This window comes from Talpa occidentalis, unplaced genomic scaffold (genome assembly GCF_014898055.3).
Source record: "Talpa occidentalis isolate TD23 unplaced genomic scaffold, MPIMG_talOcc4v2.1 talOcc4.10, whole genome shotgun sequence".
NCBI classification, from domain to species: domain Eukaryota; kingdom Metazoa; phylum Chordata; class Mammalia; order Eulipotyphla; family Talpidae; genus Talpa; species Talpa occidentalis.
The window spans coordinates 1,975,845-1,990,358 of NW_023600993.1; positions in this window are offsets into that span (position 1 = coordinate 1,975,845).

The window sequence follows — 14,514 nt, forward strand, 5'->3', positions numbered from 1 at the left end:
GTGTGGGTGTCCTTAAGCTTTTCTCACTATAAACTCAGCCAAATTCATACTCCAGGGAAGTCAGACACCAGCGGGCAGCTCCCTGGCAGATTGCCAAGCCACCCAACTGCCTGGGGACCAGAACATCCTGTGGACGGTGATCCGACGCTTCTTGCGAAATGGGCAGAGGTAGACACACTCCTCACCTTCGCCTGCTGTGGCCCGGCTTCCCAAGCGAGGCCTCCCGTGCCACCAGGCGAAGGGCAGGAGAACACACCACCAATGATGCACGTCACAGCACAGGCAGCTCGACTTGGCCACATGCACACATACCCGGACCTCTGCGGCTCAAGGAGGGCTGGGCCCTCACCGCCGTGGCCTCCCAGGGCTGCTGGGTCCTCTAGGTGTTCTGCAGACCAGTCTTCCCCAAACTCTCTTCCCTTTTGGCTGCCACGGATCTGAGTTTTCCCCATGGAATGTCACCTCTGCCTGGAGAGCTGCACTCCAGCATGCAGCAGCCAGCTTTTCTCGGGACTGTCCCTGCTCAGAAACACGCCGGTAACATGTTAAAAACATAATGTCTGGCCGTCATCCCAGACCCACTGAACCAGATGCTCTCGGGCAGTGTTTAGCAACTTGCATTTTGAGCAAGCCCCCCGCCATGCACGTGTCCACCGCAAAGTCAGAACCAGTGCTCTCAGCAATGAAGAGCGAAACGTTTCGAGTCAGAGACAAGGATCACCAGAAGATCTGAAGAAGATGGCCGTGGCAGCGACGTGCGGCCTGTGCAGGAGTGCAGGGGGCTGGAGTCAGGAGAATGGGCCTACGATTGTGCGGGAGCCACCGCACGGAGGGGCGGGCGAGCAGGGGTAGAAGGCTGTGAGGTGCGTGACACGGAACACTGATTTTGTCGTCTCCAAGATGCAGGGGTGTGAGTCAGTCAGGAACACTGGAGAGAAGAAGACAGGGAAACAGAAGAAGGACCAGAAAGGCAAAGAAAGATTGGCCACCAATGCCTTTTCTTTCATTTCTCCCGGACTCCAGGACTGTGGGGCCGGTCCCCATACCACGGTCCAGCTCCGCTGTGCGTGTCCGCGTCTTACAAGGGCTTTAGCTACGGTTCGTGCAAGGAGGCTTGATTAGTTTCCTGTGACTACCGCTGAGTTCCTTCGCTAAGTTCATGTAGATTAGAAGAAAAGGCAGCAAGCTCCTGACACTGACGTCCAAAGCATTTCACATTCGTTTCTAACACGACACCCCCGGGCTTTCCGGTGCGGGGAGGTGCGGGAGCAACGTCTCTGCAGCCGCGCTGCGGGACTCGTGCCCCGCACGCCGGACGGAAGCCTCGGAACGCAGTGCCCAGCGCAGCACTGTCCGCATGGCCTCCTGTCCTCTGGCCTCTGTCCCCCTGCTCTCTCGGCTCTTCCTCTGCACGTGCATTGGGGGAGCGGGGTTCAGGTACTACTTGGGATGTGTTTGAGTCTGTTCTTTCTCACAGCGGCATCAAAAATATCTGCCTTGGTCTGGTTCCAAACTGACCCTGACTTGCCGGAGGGCCTTGAGCAAAGACTCTCCCTCCAGACAGCCACTCTGACCCAAACATTCTACAGCTCAGAACTGGCCTCCCGATCTCTTCAGCAACAGGAAAGTGTGAGATCTCCAGCTCCAGATGCTCTTCGGTCCTTGCTGTCACGGCATCTCAAACGCCTCCGAATGTGCAGGAGGCCCGCTTGGCAGCGCAGCTGTGCAACGGGGGAGGGGGCTGCTGCCTACCTGCCCGCCCACGTGTATCTCTTACCACAACTTCCGTCATCGGCCCTCGTGAAGCCAGGTAGGGGCAGGAAAGGGATGGACTGAGCAGTCAGCTTAGCGTCTGCCACACCCCAGAGCTGGCTCCTGCCGCCCACCTGCCCCCAGCCTCCCTGTGGGTATCTTCCACCGCCTCCCTCCCCCGAAAGTCACACTTCCCAAGAAGTCTGAGCTGAAGCCAGGACACGTGGCGCTGCCTTGGCAGACGCGCTCCTCAATTCCAGCGCAAGCCAGAAAGACAGGGACATGGGGGACATGGGGTGGGGGTGGGGGGGGGTCTACCCTGCCACGAACCTCACTAGTCAAATGCAACTTTTCACCAAGTCAAAAACCAGTAAATAGTTTTGGCGTGGTTCAATTTTTTGTCTGGCTTTTTGCATTTTTAAAAAATGTACCGACAATAACCATAAAAAAACTAAGAGCCACAGCTTGATGGCCCCGCAGCCCTGTCCACCCGTGCCTTGCTCCCAGCTCCCTCCCAGAGTGCCCGTCACCCTCACCTGCTGCTGGGCAAGGGACAGCCAGAGCGCCCTGACAGCAGGCGGGTGAGACGCTAGGGCCAGCGAGGAGGGGAGGGGAGGTGGGGGGGGGAGTCTGGTGCACAGGTGGTGGCAGAGGGCTGCCCCGCAGCTGCCTGAGGGGCTAAGACTCCAGTCACCTGCACAGAACTTGGGGGGCGGGGGTGGGATGTCCACCTCCCCCGCCTCTGGTCGTCCACCTCCTGCACAAGGACACGCCGCCATGTTCCTGAATGGAGTCTCAGGCCCATCTGGTGAAGACAGGCCTTTTTACAACAGCAGGACCTGGCCGGCAGGATGACTTCTACCACAGGGCCTCCTGCTCGGTTTCTTACCAAGCCCAGGAGTCCCCCAGCAGCAGGGCCTGTGCTCAAGAGAGCAGGCTTCGGGGTCAAGCAGACTCGGGTCTGGATGTAAACTTGGCTTCTTGCTGGCAGTTAATTAACTGCTCTGTGCTCGCTCCTCAGCAGGCAGCTCAGGGACGACCATCCGACAAGCTCACGAGGCTACTCAGCATTCAGCGAGGTGGCACAGTAAGCACCCAGCGGGGCAGGCGACCGCTCGCTCTGCGTCCCCTGAGGCCAATGTCCCCGTTCTCGCCGCGGCCACGCGGAGACACGCAGAAGCCACTTCTCACTCAGACGCTCCGCCCAGGTGGCTCGTCAGCTTTCCCATGATTCCTAGAATCCCTCTCCTTCCCATCCATCAAAAGCCTAAATTTTCTCCAGACTAAAGATCCACCTCTCTGAAATTATCTGTTCATCACTGTCACAAAACCCCCTTCTCTGAATTGTCGTGCATGAGCTGAGCTGACACTGCGGGAATGCGGGCGTGAGAGGCTGAGCCTGGACTGAGGAGGCTGTCCGCCCGCCACCTTGAACTCCCAGCCCGCGGCTCTTCAATCTGTCAAACAAGCCTCATGACCCCTCCAGCCACTGCCTCCGTCAGGAGCAGAACGTGCTGACACATGGGAAAGGCTGGACAGAGGGCAGAGGCGCTTAAGGGCACAGTAATGCCAGGTGTCGCCACCCCCACAGCAGCCCTGCCGGCGTGATCACGCTTGATCTTCACTGAACTTCCCGAGGCGGGGATGGCGCGCTGGGGCTCAGGAGCCGTCGGGCACAGAGTTACAGTGGAGCCAGGATTCCAAGCCAGAAAATCTGCGATTTTGTCGTGATGCTTAAGCACGATGTGCTGTTAACTTCCTTTAGCCCAAAAGGAAGTCTGCGAAGCCCAGGGGCGGCCCCACCTGTGGCGTTCACACTGAGCCGCGGGCAACACAGACCCCTCACCCCTTCCTGCTCCAGAACACAAGTTCCGGGCCCCCATTCCCAGGCTTTCTGATTTAGGGGCAGGTGAAGGACCTGAGGACGTGCATTTCTAGCAAGTTCCCTAGCAATGCTGCTGCTGCTGCTGGCCTGAGCACCACCCTGTGGCAACCATGGTCCTGCTGCAGCCTCTGCTCCCGGCCCACCAGTCCCTGAAGCGGCCAGCTCAGAAAGACTGTGGGGTTTCCTCAGGAGTAAAGACACGGTCACCAAACAGCTTCTCCCTCCACCTCACCTCCTCAGATTTCCTGACTCTAGCTCATTCATTCCACAACTAATTGCAAGCTCCTACCATGTGCTAGCCACAGAGCTGACGCCCACCCTGCAAGAGCGCGCAGGGCATGCCGGGCAGCGACCACACAAAACACACCAAGTCTCCCATCAGACGAGCGCTGGGAAGACGAGGCCAGAGGAGGCCTGGGTTCCATGAGAGAAGTCCCTGAGGGGCTGCACTCAGCGTGGAGAGCTGCCCACAGCACCCAGCCTGGCCGCACACATTTTCATCCCTCCAGGCCCGCCTTTCCTTTACAGGGCTGCGGCCCACAGGCCCCCGAGAGCGCCCCGCAGCCATCTCGGTGTCACTTCTTCTAAGACTTTCAGCTCCGCCCTTCCTAACTGGGTAAGAGCAGCAAATGGCCCAGCCTCTCTGAGCCTCGGTTCTTTCATCTGTGAAATTACCTTCCTTATGGAGCTGCTGTGACGATTACACAAAATACTTCATATGCCGCATTTGGCATTGTGCCGGGCACATAGTAAACATTTAATAAATTCTAGCTATTACTGGCTACATGGTTATGGATAATCTGCTCCAAGGAAATACAATACCTGGAAATCAGAATTTCCAAATAGATAAATTAGTTCAAGATTATTGACAATGTTAAAAGAATCTTTATTTCATGAGGACTCATCACAGGATGTTTCCCACTGTTTAGCTAGAAAGCCTCCTGGAGCTTTGCAGCTGGGACGTGGTCTGTGCTGCTTCTACTCACGACACCTCTGACGCCAGCTGTGTGGCCTTACTCCTCATGCCAGTCAGAGCCCCAAGCACCACCAAGATGCCCTGCACTTAGATCACTTCTGCCACACGGGTGCTGGTGGCGGACACCGCAGTCTAAGGCTCAGTCCTGCAAGATGGCCCTCACCTCCGGTGCCTGCGGCACGTGCAGGGTGCCCAGGGTACCCACACTCAGTCTGACTTTCTACAGGAGGAACTCCCCCATTACACCCCTTTTCAGCTTTGATAATCTGCTGGAATGTCCCACAGAACTCAAAGGAACTATTATTTTAAAGGATATGATTCAGAAACAGACAGATGGGAGGGATCCATGGGGGGAGCAGAGCTCTCACACCCTCTCTGGGGGTGCCATCCGCAGCCCAGCACCCCTCTAAATCATGTGGTTTAGGGGGCCTCTCTGGTAGCGCAGGGGTTAAGTCTCAGTGCCATCAAGCTATACACAGTCACTGCAGCCTGAGTTCGATCCTGGCCAGGGAGCTACCCACAGGGCACAACAGACCTCTCCTGTCTCCCCGCTGCTCCCCTCAGCAGTGTATTTCTTTTTTTTTTTTTAAGATATATTTATTTATTTTATACAAGAACCGGGGTACAGGCCAGATGCACGGGAGGGTAAAAGGATTCACCAGAGACAGAGCAGGGAGCAGAACGGGCAGACTGAGGAAATACATTGCTGAGGGGAGCAGCGGGCGCAACAGGAAAGGTGTGCCACACCATGTGGGACCCTTGCTGGCTGGCCAGGATCGAACCAGTACTGTAGAGGCTGTGGACAGCTTCACAGCATGGCGCTCAACCGCCTGCGCCACCAGGGGAGATCCTCAGCAATGCATTTCAGTGGATCTGCCTGTTCTGCTCCTCACTCTGTCTCTACTGAGTCCTCTCACCCCCCCACACACACACCTCTCACCTGCACCCCAGTTCTTGTGTGCATAAATAATCTTTTAAAATAAATAATATAAGTCACATTGTTGAGGGGTCTGTATGGAAGTTTCCTTCCACTGGCATGGCTGATTAAGTCACTGGCCATCAGTGACAAGCTCGATCTTTAGCCCCTAGCCTTCTCTGGGGTCAGGGGTCAGGCAGAAGGAAGCTGCAATCCCGTCATGAAACCTGGTCTTTCAGGTAAGCAGCATTCATCCTGAGTCACGGGGGTCCCCAGACACCTCATTAGGACACAGAAGTCACTGAACACTCCTCAGATCAGGCGCTACCCGCTGGAACCCGGACAAAGGCCAAGACTTCTTCTTGGGTCATGTCTGGGCACTGACAGTTAACCTGCCACAACTTTGAAAAAAGTCTGTGGTGTAAAAAGAGGACATTTGGAGTATACACTATACATTGGGTGATGTCCACAAAATATTTCCAGAAGAGATAAGATATTATCAAGAAGATCTGCCCATTTTGAGAGAACTCAATCCAGCTAACAGGTGTTTCCAAACAATGAGTGCCCAAACCTCCCACCCAGGCAGCACCCGGAGAGCGGGCCTATTAGCAGGGCACACCCCATCTTGAGGGGTGAGAGCGAGTTTATTATAAGAAGGGCACGAAAAGGAATGGAAATAACCAAGTGGACAATCTGTAGATCATGCAACCTCTGTGACATCAGCCTCCTCCTGGAGGAATGAGATGGTTGTACAGGGGTCACTTCTCAGGCCCTTGTGCTCTTACACGCAGTTGAGCTGGCGAGGCCTCCACCCCAGAGGAGGCAGCCGGGGTCGTCTCCCAGCACCGCTCCCCAAGTGCACAGGGCACTGCTTTATTCCAGCCTCTCCCGTCTTGTGGACACCCAAGCCAGTAACCATTTAATCTATATGAAGTGAAACTCCCGCAGAGCAGGTCACGGAGGCATTTTCCACCTAAGACCCCAAGGAGATGCCCTCTCCTGCACATCCGCAGAGTCAGAGACAGCCCCTCTTCTCTCTCCTCTTTTACTGGAAAGCGAGCTCTGGTAGAGAGACAGCCTCTCAGCAGCGGGGCAGGTGCAACAACTTTCCCTGAAAGAACCACTTGCACAGTCACACAGAGCTTTCTGGGCGGAAAATCGCGGCGTTTGTCAGAGGTGGCAGCCAAGTGTGGCGGGGTGTCCTCTGGGGAGCACAGTGGCCAGGGAAGTGGTGTCGGGGATAGCAACACACCCTGCCTTATGCCACAGTGTTAAAGGCTACGTCAACTCTCAGTGATCTCATTATACAGGAAATCATTTCATGTTTTATTAAGCCAAGGAAAATATGCATTTCTTAATTTGTCAAGAGGCAGAGCGCTTTGAGAGAGAATCAGTGTAAGGGGAATGATGAGAACAAGTAACTCACACTTGCAAGTGATGGATGTACCCACCCCCCACCCTGTGCATTATTGACAATCCAAGTGCAGCTCATCTCGGGCCACTGGGAGTGGCCACATGCATCAGGGTCCTCGGCTGTCAGCAAACAGAAATGACAGTGACTCACTTCATCAGAATCCCAGGGGAGCAGCTTGAGCACACACAGCAACCAAAGGAGGCCCAGGAAGCTGGAAACTCCGCCAGGAGGTTGCAGGAGATGCAGAACGCCGCTGCAGCTGCTCCCGGGGAAGGATGGCCGGCGTACATGGTGCCCTGAAATCACTCCTCAGAGGCTGACTGCCAGGGTAGGTCACACATCAGCCCCAGGGAACAGAGAGCAGAAGGGCCCATCCTCAGAGCCACGGAGAGAGACAGGCACCGGGAAATAGACCATACCCGTAGCAACGGGAAGTGATGGAGGGCAGGTCTCCTGGAGGAGACCAGGGCATTACTCAAAAGGAAGCATCTGTGCTTGCTTGCAGCCAAAAGAAAAACAGAAGGAAAAAGAAAGCTATAAACCACAGCTTCTATGTGTGTTTCTTTATCACTGAGTAAACCTTCCAAGGTCATAAGACATGATGCAGCAGCCCCAGGCATCAGGGAGCTCACCAGACGAGCGACACCTCCCACACGCTCGCTGTCTCATGGGCCCGGGCGGCTACGTGCTGAGAAAGGGGCTCCACCCAGGCCGCTACGCCCACGCTCAACCAGAAGGGCCAGCCCTGGGCTGCTGGACGAAGCCCCGGATCAGTGGGGCACTGTCCTTCTTTTCCCACCCAATAAGCAGGGTAAAATGTCAGGAGATTCCCCGGGTCTCCCCGGGAACCCCTAATGCTCGAAGTTAGTGACGTCATGCGGCCAGATGCAGCCGACAAAAGCCGAGGGACCAGCTGAGACTGACGCCGCACCCTCTCCCAGCCTGCGCTTCCATAGTGTGCCCAGAACAAAGGATCTGGGCTGAGGAAGCCGCATCCTGGGGTACTACACAAGTGGGGAGCTTGGCAGCAGCACACCCTCCGTGGGCCCCATGCGGACACATGCCCTTCCTGCGGGAGCGGGCCCAGCCTGCCTCTGAGCTTGCGGGGCCCCTGGGGCATCACACAGCAGATCGCGTGAAGCAGGCTAAGCCTTCAAGAACCATCTCCCCACACCCCTGTTGCACTCAGCAGCGAGGCGGAAAGGCACCGCAGCACAGCCCCTGGCAGGGAGCTTCACTACTACCGTGGGCCATTTCCTTACTTTTTATAACCGTTCCATATTTCAATACAAAATTATCACAAGCTGTTCTTTCTATTCCAGGAGGAAGCCATTGGCCTGGATGCTTCCAGTCAGTGATCACTCAACTAAAAAAAAGGACCAATTTGGTTTGGTGTGTTTTCCAACATCTGCAAAAGGCTACCCTGTGCTGGTGACAGAACACAACAGGCTCAGTGTGCCGTTCGGTAAGACCTGCAAATAACACACCACAGCTTCAAAATGCTTGCATCATGGGAAATCAGTCGGGCACTGATGAGCGCACATGAGATGCTATTATGGAAGTTTCTACAGGGGTCCCTGAAGCTGTGTGATTTAGGTGAGGAAATGAGTTAAGAAATTCAAGTCAACACCAAATTAGCCCCAAGAGAAGTGCTTGGGAAAAACAGGCACTGATGTGTCCTTATGCCAATACGTGGTCCCCTGTGCCCGGGGGGGCCCCAACCTCTACCAGACCCTCAGGCACGCACTGGACCCCCTGCTCACTGGCTACTGACTCCTGTTGTCCATCAGTGTCCCCTTTGTGCTGGAGCAACTGCTTCCTCACTTCAAAGAATGAGGGACAGTTTTCTATAGCGCCTACATTGAGCAGTCGGATGATTTTGTACAGAAAAGACATCATTACATGGGTGTTTAATGAATTCATGCAACGAGATCGGGAGAGCTGGGATCTGGTCCCGGCTCTTTCTAGAACAAGCCAACTCCTCTTGGTCCTCTGTTATTTCGGGTGTTTAAAGTTGGTATTTGGACTACACGAGTGATCGTCATGATTAAATAATCCTATTTTATGAATTAACGCTCAGAGAAAAGAATCAATTTATCAGAGAGCAGAGGGAATATGAATTATTACATATCCTTTCACTTCAAGTAGAAGCAGCGAATAGAAATTTCACCCTCTGGTAGTAACTGTTCGTGTTCCTGCTTTTCCTCTCTTCCTCCCGCAGACGTCTTTGTAAGACCAGAGCCTGACATAGGTGCTGGACGCGATCTTTCCGCTCCTCACGCTCACCCCATGTTGACGCACAAACACAGGCCTGAATGCGGAGGAGTGAGCACCGGACTCACAGCCCTGTAGGGTCAAATGTGCAGACAAGAATTACTGAGCAGCAGAAGCTGCTGGTGGGAAGAAATGTGACAGCCAACGGGACACACAAAAGATGAGACTGAGCGACCCACTGAAGAGAGGCAGAGAGAGCAGTTCAGGCAAAAGAAACAACCATGCAACATTCTAGAAGCACAAGCAAGCATGGCACGGAAAAGGAGATGAGGTCTCCTGCTAGTGTCGTCGGAGCACATGTGTGCTCAGATAATGTCCCGTGCATACGCCCTTAACCAGTGAGGATGACACCTAAAATTAACCATGTATAGGTATATATACGCTGTGCTTGTTAGTGTGCACACACAGTAACGTGTGACGTGTGTGTGTGTGTGTGTGTGTGTGTTTCTTTTCAGAGCCAAACCATCAATGACATGGACGGATGGAGCAGAAGAGTAACACTGATGGAATTACTGTTTTAGAAAGATCGCTCTGGCTGCAGAGCAATGAGTGAATTTACAGAGCGCGAGAGTGGTGGCAGGGCATGTGCTGGAAGCGGCTGCAGTAATCCAGTTGAACACCACAGTGGCCTGGGCAAGGATGCAATGTTGAGAGGCTAAAGACCTCACCTTCGCCCTTCCCCACTCCATGCACACACTGCACCCCCAGTGGGTGCAGGCAGAAGTCTGCTGAATGTGCTCCCTCCACCATTAAGTCACCAGAAGAATCTCGCTGCCCTGAAGGTCTCCTGTGCTGAAGGTCTCCTGTGCTCTGTTCATCAGCCCCCTCCCCAGCCCCATCTCACTGCCTCCACAGGCTTCGCCTTTTCCAGAATGTAGGTAAATTGGAATGACAAAGCATGCAGCCTCTTCAGACTGTGTTCTTTCACTCAGTAACAGCCTTTTAAGATTCCTCCTTGTCTTTCATGGCTTGGTAGTTCATATATTTTTAATGCGAAATACCATTCCATCGTCTACACGGACCACAAGTTGTTTATCGATTCACCTACTGGACATCTTGTTTGCGTCCGAGTTCTGGAGATTCTGAATCATGCTTCTCTAAACACCCAGCAGCAGCTAGGTTTTCCTAAGCTGGGTAGATACCAAGGAGTATCATTGCTGAATCACAGTAACAGTTAAGTTTCTTAAGAAGGCGCCAAAGTGTCTTCCATGGTGGCTGTGCCATCTGCCCTCCCTCCCCCCCACCCCCACCATGACTAGAGCTCCTGCCGCACCACACGCTCGCCAGCACCTGGTGTGGTCGGCACTCAGGCTTCGTGATGAGATCTCTGCTTTCCTCTACAGTCTCCTTGTGACACATTTTGCAGAGCATCTTTTTTTTTGTTTAGTTTTGTTTTGTTTTTTTGTGGGACCCTCGCCAGTGGTCGGGGATCGAACCGGAGCTGCAGAGGCTGCAGGCAGTCTCACAGCCCAGCGCTCAACCGCTGCGCCACCAGGGGAGGCCCTTTGCTGAGCATCTTTTCACGTTTACTCGACGACCACAGGTCTTCCTGGGGGAGGTATCTGTTCAGACCTTTGACTGGTGTTTCCAACAGATTACTCATCTGACCCTAAGAGTCTTGTACCTCTGCGAAGACTTCCTTTGCACGCATGCCCCCTCAGTCTGCGGCTGTGTCCTCGCTCCCCAGGCAGGGTCTACTGCAGTGCCACCTATCGAAGATCTCTTTAACGGACTTTACCTGGAGTGTTACATTTCAAAAGTCATCACTAAAACCAGAGTCATCTAGATTCGCTCTTACATTTTCTTCCAGATTTTTAAAAATAACTTCAGATTTCACATGTAGGCCTATGAATCATTTGAATTCATTTGTATGAAGGTTTAAAAGAAGTGTTTAATTTTTATTTTGAACCCTTTGGTACTCTTTATTTTTATTTCCAATTACATGTTTTACTTTTAGAAAGATAGTATTTTTTTCTCATTATTACCCATGAACCTAATGACTTAACTCTAAGATTGCCCTAAGGAAATACCAGATGTTTGGACAAAAAATGTTCATCCAACAGTAGTGATAAGAGTGAGATATTAGCAACAACCTAAGTATCAAGACACTACAAGGGTGTTTAGATAAAGTACATTATACCCAGAGGAGAGAATGGTATAAATCTATTTATAATAATATGTTTTTCTTTCCTGGGAGGAATTATACTCAATGTTTTATTAGAATATGGAATGTAGTTTATTTCTATTGCTTATTTTTATACTTTCTATATGATAGATATTAGTTTATAATCATAAAAAGATGATCATCCAGGCTCTCAGAATCAGATTTACAGTAACAAGTGATTTTCAGGTCATTGGCCCAAAATAAATAAACGCTGCCCTTTGCCACCACTTCTATGAAGCAGATTTAAGTGTCCAAGACACACATAAAGCTCCAAGGCAGAAATCAGAAATCGGTGGAAAGTAATTAGTAGAGCTGGTTCATTCAGGAGTGAATTTAGATAACTGGCAGGGGGCTGAGGGTTAAGAAGGATAAACGGGAGAATGATAGTCAAGAACCACAAAGGGCTCTTCTACCATCTCTGTGTAACAAAACAGCTCAACAGGGAGCCAAGGCCCCTGACTAAAAGCTCAAGATACAAACCACGTCCGGCCCGGCCCACCGAGGGTCACAGCTCTTCCCTGTGAGCCCAGCGGATGCCGAGGGAGGGCCACACCCACGCTCCCGCTGACAGTAGGCTCTGATAAGCAGTCTGGGGCGGTGGCACGGTCCTGGGCTGAAGCCTGAGGCCCATGTTCCAGCTCAACTGCGATGAGCTGTTGAGCTGGATAAGTCACGGACCCAACAAGGGATGTGACGAGCAGTATGATGCCATCGCTGTCCCCATCCCGGCACTGTCAGGAGGACCAGATGAGACCGTGTGAGAGCTGAGGAGCGCTAAACAGAGAGTATTTAACGATAAAACATCGCTCGCCAACAAATTACGTGACCTCAGATGGCAATTCAGAAGATTAGAACCTGACTCCCTGGTTGAAAGGAAGGGTCTGGCTGCTCGGGAGGCCTCCCCCTACCTGTTCCCCGGAGCGGCACTCCTGAGTCTGCCCCAAATGGCAGGCGGCCTTCTCGGGCACAGTGTCTGCCAAGGGCTTGAGCAAGGCCGTTTCCAGGACGGAGCTACGGAGCCCCTCTCAGGCGCGGCTCCAGGCCCGTTACCAGGTTCTGATTTATCTGTCCACTCGTGCGTCCACCAAGCGCAGATCAGACACCAGGCAGGGGAACAAAGGGAACAGAGATCCGAAGAGGCCCTGCCCTGCCCACTCTGAGCTCACGCCAGGAGGGGAAGCGGGTGCTACTCACAGAGTCACACACACACACATACAAAGTGAGATCTGTAATGACAAGAGGAAGACAGGATGTTTAGCTGGAGGGCGTGGCCAGGGCGAAGGAGCTTGGCGTCTCTCCTGGTCTGGGATCTGAGCGGTGAGCAGCAGGGAAGGCGCCACCTGGAGCAAGGGGAGGACCTGCGCCGGTGAAGGCCCCACACAGTCGGAAACCTGCAGGGGAGGTGGCGTTCCGAGCTCAGCGTGACAGGGGTGAGGTGACAGGGAAGCCAGGCTGTGCCAAAGATTCCTGCTGCTACTCCAAGGGCAGCGAGAGCCTGTGAAGGCCACTGCGCAGCGGAGTCATGAGGCCGGTGCCGCGCCCTGCAGGACTGCGCTGACCGCAGGGCTGGAGGCCGCTGTGCCCAGACAGACAAGCGAGCTTGGCTCCCCACACTTCACGCACACACAGGGCCCTGCAGCTGGAAACTCCCTAGTAAAGCTCTAACTTTAAAAAACCTCTGCGTTTCCTTCACCCTATTTCTAAAAAACAACACTGGTGATGAAAAGCAGCAAGAGACTCAGCTAACCCTGACCTCATTAGTATTACCTGGGAGGAACTAATAAAACATAATGAGTTTTTAGCCTCATTTTTCTCATTCTTCGCCAACATCGTAACCAACAGGTTTGGTTAATGAAAAAGAAAAGATAAATGGAAAGAAGCAAGAGGCAGAGTCTAAAAATACGAGCAGGCACTGGAGTGCAACGCAGCATCTAGGGAGACTGTGGGGGGTGAGTGGGCAGCTGCCCCCCGCCCCCGCGTGTTCCTGTACAATGGGGCGCTGAGCACACGACCCCCAGTCTCGGTGCCGCCTTCTCTGCGCGCCACTGGTCGGTGACAGGGGCTTGAAGCCACCGTGCCACACTCCACACACGGCTTCTCTCCTTCCTTCCTTATTTCTCAAACAGGCACAGACACTTCATGATAACCCAGGGACAGGCTAAGGGAGCCTGGGCGGCACATGCCCCCACCGTGCGTGCGTGGAGACGCTGCTCCCCCAGCACCGCACGTCGGCGACGCTGGCAGGCGCCCGAGCAGGAGCAGGGAGCTGGGAGGTGCCGGGGCTAGGCCGGGCACACGGCGCATTAGAGCCTTGAAAGCACAGGCCTCTCCTCAGGGCTGCCAGGGAGACCCAGTGGCGAACACGTGGAAGAACACACTGTTTAAAGACATTTGTACAATCCACTTATGTGATCCCAAAACACCAAATAAAGTCATCCCTGAACAGTCACCCTTCGAGAACTGCTGAACTCCCAAATCCTGGAGAATGAGACCCTGAGCGGCGGGAGTGGGAGCAGGCGCCAGGCTCATCACCGGCCGGCCTTTTTCTGGGTCCAAGGAACTCAGAGGGCTCCGGGAGAGAACGAAAACTAGGAAAATTGAAAGTTACAACCTCAAGCAGTTTCCATCAAACCACTTTCTTCCCAATTTGCTGCATGCACGCAGCCAGCCCTTCAGTGAGGGGAAATCTGTCCCCTCGCCAGCTTCGGCAGGAAATGACAGGAACCCTGCCTCCAAGAGGAAAAGCAGCCGTGGCCCGACCTGCTGACTCTCCAGGCAGCCACTGATAACCGGCCCTCTGTTCTGGACACTCACACACAAACGCACCTACAGCAAACGTGTTCCAGGTAGGTTATCTAAAATGCCAGCCTCTGCTGGGTCGTTGCTCTTTTGAAGCCAGAATAAAGGAACATTTGATTTTAAATCACCTAATTTTCAATTTTATTCATCATCAATTAGACTTTATTATGTATTCTCCCATAAAGGTTTCCAATTTTTTTAAAACCCAGTTAAATTTTCTATGTCCAATGAGTCGCAGTCTGAAAAGGAAAAAGGCATTGTTACAACGCTTTTAGACAAGCTTGATTTGTGTAACTCCATTCACGGTCCCTCCTTGTGCTCCCTTCAAAAAGGG